The sequence below is a fragment of the Stegostoma tigrinum genome, chromosome 29 (genome assembly GCF_030684315.1).
Source record: "Stegostoma tigrinum isolate sSteTig4 chromosome 29, sSteTig4.hap1, whole genome shotgun sequence".
Classification (NCBI taxonomy): Eukaryota; Metazoa; Chordata; class Chondrichthyes; order Orectolobiformes; family Stegostomatidae; genus Stegostoma; species Stegostoma tigrinum.
Window position 1 is genome coordinate 19598945 of NC_081382.1, and position 8750 is coordinate 19607694.

At 38.0% G+C, this 8750-nt stretch overlaps 1 long non-coding RNA gene across 2 annotated transcripts; it reads right to left on the reverse strand.

Moving 5' to 3' along the window:
• Positions 1–1479: 1479 nt before the first annotated feature.
• LOC125465254 (uncharacterized) lies at positions 1480–7691 on the reverse strand. 2 transcript variants are annotated; one of them, XR_007250213.1, is made up of 4 exons: positions 7618–7691; positions 7125–7255; positions 5021–5122; positions 1480–2948 (listed from the first exon to the last, which is right to left on the reverse strand). It is a non-coding gene; the product is annotated as an uncharacterized LOC125465254 (long non-coding RNA). The 2 variants fall into 2 exon arrangements; XR_009442774.1 differs by lacking the exon at positions 7618–7691 and adding an exon at positions 7572–7613.
• Positions 7692–8750: the final 1059 nt, after the last annotated feature.

Genomic DNA, 8750 nt, shown 5'->3' on the forward strand with positions numbered 1-8750 from the left:
TCTAACTATCGTGAGTGGAACACTACTCCTGGGTAGAGGCTGTTTCTCCACATATGTTTCGATTTTATATAATGGGATGATTTATCCTGCATTGATAAAGAAATGGAGGCAGGAGTGAAAAGAATGATTGAAGTTATGGTTTCAATCTTTTAAAAATGCTGTCTTACTTGGCATATCTTAAAGTACTATTTAGAAGTAGAGGAAAATGCTTAAATGATTTATAAGATACATTGCAGTTTTAAAATGTACGCATGCAGCCTTGCAAGGAGCATCTTATCAATTCAGGGATGGGCACACATACTTATGTTCCAATTTTCCAAGAGTGTGTACATTTTAACAATGTGCGATCATCTTGTTGTTGCAGTAGCCATGAATTTTACTTCATACATTTGAAAAGGTTTAGTACCATCCTCCACCATAAACACTGTGTTTTGCATCCTGACTCTAAGTTAAGAATAGTGACTTCACTGTTAGGAAATTCATCAGAAACTGAAAACAAAACATCGCCCATGATCAATAACACTAACAGAAGGTCAATGTAAGGCTAGACTTTAATTTCATGGAGTCCCAACAAGTCCACACTGACCTTCAGAGCATCCCACCTGGACTCATTTCCCCCCCCACCCCCCACCCCCCGCCTCCACCATAACCCACCTAACTCTACATATCCCTGAACACAATAGGCAATATAGCATGGCCAATGCACCCAACCTGCACAACTTTGGACTATAGGAGGAAACCAGATCACCTGGAGGAAATCCGCACAGACACAGGGAGAACGTATAAACTCCACACAGACAGTCTCCTGAGGGATGGAATTGAACCTGTGTCCCTGGTGCTTGATACAGCAGTGCTAACCACTGAGCTGTGCTAAAACCAATCACCTGGAGGAAATCCACATAGACACGGGAAGAACATGGAAACTTGCCACAGACAGTCACCTGAGGGTGAATTTGAACCCAGGTCTTTGGCACTGTGAGACAGCAGTGCTAGCCACTGTGCCAGGGGCCGATGGTTATACCAATTGCAGGGTCTCCCAAATTTCACGCCACTCTCAAGGCCCATTGTCTCATTGATGTTTCATTGCGGGCTTGATTGGTTTACTTGGATTTCCGATGGTTGGAAGAGGTGTTAACGGTTTTAGATGGGTGTGAATACTGGGTGATTAAAGTTACAGTAGCTGTCTTGGCTACACACTGTCTCCATGGGTGAGAATCTTGTAAAATGAAGTCTTTCAGATGACCACCATATACTGCTTCAATGATGATTAATGATATTTTCTAAACTGCTTGTTTGAATTATGACCTTGCAGATCACAGACATCTGGTCTCCATATTACTGTCTTAGAAGTACAAAGCAGAAGACATTATATAAATAACTGTGTAAAGGGAAATGACACAAGCTTATATATGTGCTCATTTGAGTTTACAAGCTGTTTTTAACTAGCTGTTTCATTAGAAAGAAAAATAAGATGACTAATCATGATTTCCACATTTATTGAGGATTTAGAACAGAAACTTCATTGACAGAATATTACATTTGTAAAATCAATTCAGGTTCAAGGGTTTGAAATATATTTTATTTTCACTTGTACGATTTTTAATTAAAACATTAATTACAATTGAGATGACAAATATTTAAGACTGAAAGTAACGGAACATGTTAGAATTAAAACAGTCAGCAGCAAGAATGGATTTCATTATTTGACAAAACTTAGCCAACAAGCATTCGGCATTGTGCAATATTCAGAATTGTAACAGATTTAATTTCAGCAGAATCTGTTAGTGTTCAGAACTCTGAGAACAGGATTACAAGAATGTCAAATCAAGGTAATTCTATGGGGCATCAAGGAACCTTCTTCATGAACCTATTTTGTTAAGGTATGAATGTTTTAATTTACTAAAAGTGTGTAATTTGGTAACAAAATATTTGTCATATTTCATTTACAAAAGTAATGTCAACTTGCATTGATGATTTCAAGAAAATCTTTGTTTTTCAATGATTGTCATTTTGTTAACATTTATAACTTTTTCTAAATTGAGCAATTTTTCATGTTTTCTTTGCCACTAAGCATATAGAAGGATTTAAAATATCTATTTTAAAATGTTACTCTCTTTAGAGCTAGTAGTAATAGCTGATATGTATATTGTTTTGGAGAAAGTATCCAATCAAATACAAGTGGAGATTACTGTTTAGAGTAGGTGACCAGAATGTTTTCTTGTTGTTTTAGACATGAACTTTGATCTTAATGGTTAACCTGTAACTAGGAAAGTTATTATAGAACAAGAAAAGAAATCCAATTAGTGAGAACAATGTGTGCTTGAAGAGTTGCTGCAACTAAGCCATAAGAAACCCATTAAGGCTCTACCCTATTTCATAGAGTAGACTTTGGTAGATACGGTTTTAAACAAGTCAATTTTCTGATTTCCAATACCAGCATTACTTCAACCAAAGAAAACATAAGAGAAAGTGATGATTGAACAAAGCAAATGTGACCTATGAATATTGGGAATGATCTTGTGCATTAATTTTAAACTTAGTTGAAGCAGGTCCTGCTGTTACCAGCAGCGAGATTGAATATAAACCAAATCCGTTTAATTAAGAGCATTATGCTTGCATACTATGTTGGTGACAGAAAATTAACATCAATGTATGCATTTCTAAGTTCTGCTGTTTCAGAGGTACAGGTGAAATATTTTCAGTCAAGTTCATTTCTACATTGAGAGATTGTAAACAAGCCTTCATCAATCACTGTACAAGAACAACAGTTTCTTGTATGGTTTATTGTTGGAACATTAACCACATTCACAAAATACACTGAGGTAGCTGAGCCCCTTTTACAGGACCCATTCTTTATCCTCAGGAGCCACATTGCTCATTCGAAGGCCAAGGACGTGGCATTTCCTTGTGGATAGGCATTTGCATTTTTCCATGATCTACATTAGGATCTAAACAGAAGTGAAAGGAAAAAAATAAGGTGAAACCATTCATGTTGCAAATAGTCAGCAAGGCACCAATCATTCACTATTTGATATGTCAACACATGTTACAACTTGTAAGACCAGTCTTCCTCTTATGAGTAGTTCTGAAAGCCTTGAAATTTTATGTAGGGCGTGTGAAAGGTGAACAGTGCCTGAAGAAACTGAAAGGAAAAGCTGGTGCTTTTAACTTGAAAACCTAGCAGGAGGGTCCTATGCTATTCAGTCCTGCAGCCAGGTCCATCATTGCAGGAAATGGCTGATCATCCACCAACATGCTGTATTCCCTGTCTATCTTCATATCCCTTGATGTTGTCAGTAACTAGAAGCTTGTCAGTCTTTTTCTTGAACTTACATAATCACTCACCCTCCACAGATCTCTGTGGTAGAGAGTTTCAAAGATTCACCACTCTTGAGTGAAGAGATTCCTCCTCATCTCAGTCCTAAATGGCTTGCCTTTTATTCTGAGGCTGGGTCTCCTGGTTTTAGATCCCACAGTCCGGTGAAGAAAAACACAGAGCACTCATTTCCAGAACCTACCCTTCAATTAACACCAGTAACAAGGAGCTGTGACAATACTATCACTTTGAGGTACATCTTGTCCTTTATTTTTATGATGAAAGTTGGGACAAAGGTATTGGGCAGTTTGTTTAAATCCGACAGATTAAACAGCTTGTGGCCTTGGGACTTGTGTTTTTAAAGAAGTTAGAACAATAGAAGAAGCCTGAAAGGGTGGGTTCAAGCTCCTACAGAAGCAGGATTATTTTGCTTTAGCTTTCAAAAGTTGCTGGGGTATTGAAGCTGGATATAGAAGCTGTTATTTCTCTTTCTGATGCAGAATTATATGTGAGACAATCTATTTTACTGAATTTGCCTTTGCCAAGGGTGTGTTTCCAGGATGTTACTATATTGGAACTGTTAATTAGTAGTGGTTAATATATCTATTACTTTGATAAGCATTTCAATATTTGCGGTTAAGCTTATTCTATTTTTGTCTGTATTTTAACTGTAGTATAAAAATGAAACATGTTTTTCTTAAAGTTGAGTATTTTGACCAATCAGATTTGATCGGGAATGCAATGCCTCACACTTAACCTGTTTAAAAAAAAAAGTTAGGGTCTAAGCTATCTTAATATTTTTTGGGGTTTCGTCTTGTCTATATCCGAGTCAGGCATGTGATTGTGAATTTCAGTCAAATTACAAAGGGGTTTGTATTTTCATTTATTAAATGAGCTAAACCAAAGAATTTAACAAAACAAAAATCTGCAGATCCTGGACATCTGAAGGAAAAACTGAAATTCATTGAAAAACCCAGCAAATCTGGCAGCATCTATGAGGAAAAAGCAAGGTTAGCATTTTGGGTGCGGTGACCTTTCGACAGAGCAGCTGAAGAGGATCTCTTGTCCTGAAATGTTCACTGTTTTCTCCATCAGACACTACCAAACTTACTGAATTTCTCCAGCAATTTCTGCCAATGAATTTAATGCTGAGTAAAGCCCATGTTTGTTGTGTGCATTTTATTCTTGTAATTCTGGGTTCCAGGAATCATTTATGAGGAGGGAGAGAATGGAATCTCTTTAAAGTATTGACAAGGCTTTACCATTGCTCTTGTAATAGAGATGAAATCTGACATTCTGCAAATATGCTCTGTCATTTAATGTTCTCAGTCCTCAAGTGTTTGAGGCCAAACTTCCTATGGTCTCTCCAAGAAGTGAATCACCTGCCTTTAATTTGTTTTGGATCAAAATAGGCATGTTACCAGGAAAAGTTTACGGGAGTTCAAACAGGTATTTCCTGATGTTAGACTACTGAAATCTGCAAAGTCATGCTGACAGCAACATTGTTCAAGCAGTTAAATTGTCATCTGACTGATGACCTAAAATTCCTATGGTAGTTTGAGATAAAGAAACAGGGATCTCAGTAACCCAGCTGCATTTTCAATAAATATTCGAAGGCACAAGAGACTGTCGGCTTCACACTAGAATAAATGTTTGTTCATGATGCATTACAGTATATCAAAAAAATCTTAACTGTGCACATACACTTTGCCTGACTGACTGCAGCCGGAGTTGTCACAGATACCATTCGATTTTCCCCTTTCCTCCCACAAAGGGCAGAGATCTTCCGTGCCACATAGCGACAGGCTTGGAGAGAAAAGAAATTTACAAATAAAACTCATTGAATTGTCAACTACTACTTTGTAATGTTTGTTAGATGTTCTGGTAAAATACACTGTTTCCTGTAATAGGATGTTAACTTAAGTAACAAAGTATTCAGGGATAACACCACTTTGAGCAGGCTCAGATAAAGTACACACAAAAAAGCAAGTCTAAAGCTTATTGCTTGCCCTCTGAAAGTAATGCAACTGATGAGAAAAATGCAATGCTGCAAATACACAGCAGAATCATTGAAAAACACTGCACAGAATTAGTCCATCAAATCTGTGCTAACAGATGTAAAGAATAAAAACGAATTTGTGACCCAAATGAAATGAAAATTCAATCATTTGCAATGTCATGTACTGGAAGCAAATGTTAATGACGTTTAACAAAATTGTTTTTGGAAATTACTTTTATATTGGAAACCTTGTGGTTTAACTTTTCCTCTGGCTTTTTGGTCCACTGGTATGTCTACTGCCCACCATAGAAGCATAAAAAATGAAGTGTGGGCTTAGGCTATTCAACTCTTCAAGCCTGCTCCACCATTCAATATGACTATCACTGATCATTCAACTCAGTACCCTTTTCCTACTTTCTCCCCAAATCCTTTGATTCCTTTTGCCCCAAGAACTATATCTATTTCTTTCTTGAAAACATTCAATATTTTGATCTCAACTGCCTTCTGTGGCATAGAGTTCCACGGGCTCACCATTTCTCTCTGGGTGAAGAAATTCCTCTTCATCTCAATTCTAAATAGCTATGCTATATCTTTAGGAGGTAGCAAGAACTGCAAATTCTGGGGTCAGAGACAACACAGTGTGGAGCTAGATGAACACAGCAGGGCAGGCAACATCAGAGGAGCAGGAAAGTTGACATTTCGGGTCAGGACCCTTCCTCAGAATGTGCCTTTAGATTGTGACTGCTGGTTCCAGACTTCCCCCATCACTGGGAGCATCTTTCCTGTATTTGCTCTGTCGAGTCCTGTTAGAATTCTGTTCTGTTTCTGAGATTCCCCCCCTCATCCTTCTAAATACCAGTGAATATAGTCCTAACCAATTCAGTCTCTCTTCATCTATCAGTCCTGCCAACCTAAGAATCTGTCTGGTAATCCTCTGTTGCACTTCCTTCATAACCAGAATATCTTTCCTCAGATGAAGAGACCACAACTGCTGCAATACTCCAGATGTGGTCTCACCAATGCTCTGTGTCGAAAGATATCTCAGCTGCTGTACTCGAATTCTCTCACGATAAAGACCAGCAGACCACTTTCCTTCTTTACCATCTAACACATCTGTATGTTTATTTCAGCTACCAGTGCACTAGGGCACCTAGGTCTTGTTACATCTTCCCTTTTCTCATTCCCATCAGCAAAGCAAAGGAAGGCAACTTATGACATGGACATCCCACAATTAGCTGTGCAAGTTAAAAAAAAAGCTGATTGAATCTCTTTGAAAGAAAATTGAAGATTTAAAAGAGTAGACACTAATCCTAACCCACATTTTAGTATAGCATACTGTAGTGGAGCAGACTTGAAACAATGATACAACCTAATATTTTGCAAATGGCTTGTTACGCGGCATGTAAGTCATCTCCACACTGTAATAAAATCAAAATACTGCAAATGCTGAAAAGCTAAACTAAAAATAGAAATTTCTGGAGAACATCAGCAAGTCTGTCAGCATCATTGGAGAGAGAAGCATTAACTCTTTCTTTCTCTGCAGATGCTGCCAGGCATGTTGCGATTGTCCAGCACATACAGTTTACCTTTCTTAACACTAAGTTGTTTTCCAAACACTGTTGTTAGAAATGCATGTTGTAATTAAAAAAAAATTCTGATACATATCATCTGCACTTAAGACTGACTTTCCTTGTATGACTCATCATTTATCTGAAGTGACATGTAACAATTACACTCGGTGAATATGAAGCTCTTATTTTCTGCCTGCCTTGGAGTAAATGAAACAAAAATGAGAAAGTAGCACCTTACCATTAATAATAACTCATACCATGTTGTGCCTTCCTTTTCCACTCACAATTGGTGAGTCCGATGGCTGTTAGAAGCTGCCTTATTCTTTACAATGGCCACAGAATCTAACTGAACCCGAGCTTGGATTTGATCTGCAGGTTACAAAGCAGTAGGCATTACGTTGTGAATCAGTCTTAAAAATGACAATTAGTCCTACAACTTACCTACGATAGTTAGCTACCTAAAAACAAAATAGGCCACTTGTTGAGAGCCTATTAAACAAAAGAAAAACTTAACAGCATTTCTATTGTGTATACACTAGTGTCTATAATGTTTATAATTTGGTCCAGAACAGCAGAATTTAACCTGATAAAATATCTACTAAACTTAGATCACACATTACTTAATAACATCTCAGAATAAGTTGATTAGAAAATATCTACAATTCATGCAGATCCCAACACAGACCGTATGTTAAACTGTAAGCATTGTCTCCAATACAGCTAAAACTTACCCTTCTGCACTGTTGCCAAGAATCAGCTGTTGGACTTTACCTTGATGGTATTTATAGGTCGTCAGTAACTCCACCTCTTGTTACCACAGCAACCATACAACACGTGAACAAAATAGAACTAGCCAATTGAAACTAGGTGGAATATCAGTTCATGTAATTATTCATTTTATCCTGAGTTCAGCTGTCAGGCTTTTCCAGTGCCTGTTTGCAAGACTCTGCTGATCAGTCTTTTACTGAAAAGTCACCTGAACGGCTTCAAATGCTCCTTCAAAGATAGTAAGAGCTGTTGATGCTGGTGTCAGAGATAACAGTGTGGAGTTGGAGGAACACAGCAGGCCAGGCAGCATCAGAGGAGCAGGAAAGTAGACGTTTCAGATCAGGACCTTATCCAGAAGTCAGAAATTCTGAAAAAGGATCCCGACCTGAAATGTCAACTTTCTTGCTTCTCTGATGCTGCTTAGCCTGCTGTGTTCTTCAAGCTCCACACTGTTATTTGAAATGCTCCTTGATTGCTATTCTATGGACTGGATATTGGAATTGTGTGCAATTTTGATAATCAGTGAAAATCCTGTTTTACAGGAGCCGTTGTTTGTTACGGAGGACTATAAATGATAAAATTTGATATGGACATAAAGCAGCGTTAGAAGTAATGTTGGGAGGTGTGTGTGTTGGATATATCCTGAGCCATGTCAGAAACAGTTCTGGGGATTATGATGCCACCTGCTAATTTAAATGATACCAACCTTCAGCCCATTGTTTATGTCCCAGCTGTAGGTCCACAGTTGCATTTAACTTACCCTACTTTAAACCAGCCACACTATTTAAAGTCAGCCTGTATCTCTTCCTGAACAAAGAACTGTCTATTATTTTAAGGAATTCTACCTAATTGTGACTGCCCACATTGCTAAAGGGTAGCCTTATGTTCAGTATTTCTTGGTCAGCCTGTGCGAGACTGAAGCTGGGGGTTTCTAGGGTAAGTTAGAGTTCTTTTAGCAGGTCTGCAAGTGACTGAGTTGGCCGGCAGAGATGATCTATGATTCAAAAAGATATGTTGTAACTTTTAGCTGATTTTATAGATTCATGAATGCCCTTTCCAATCCACATCCATTTTGAAATACCCCCACCATGTCCTT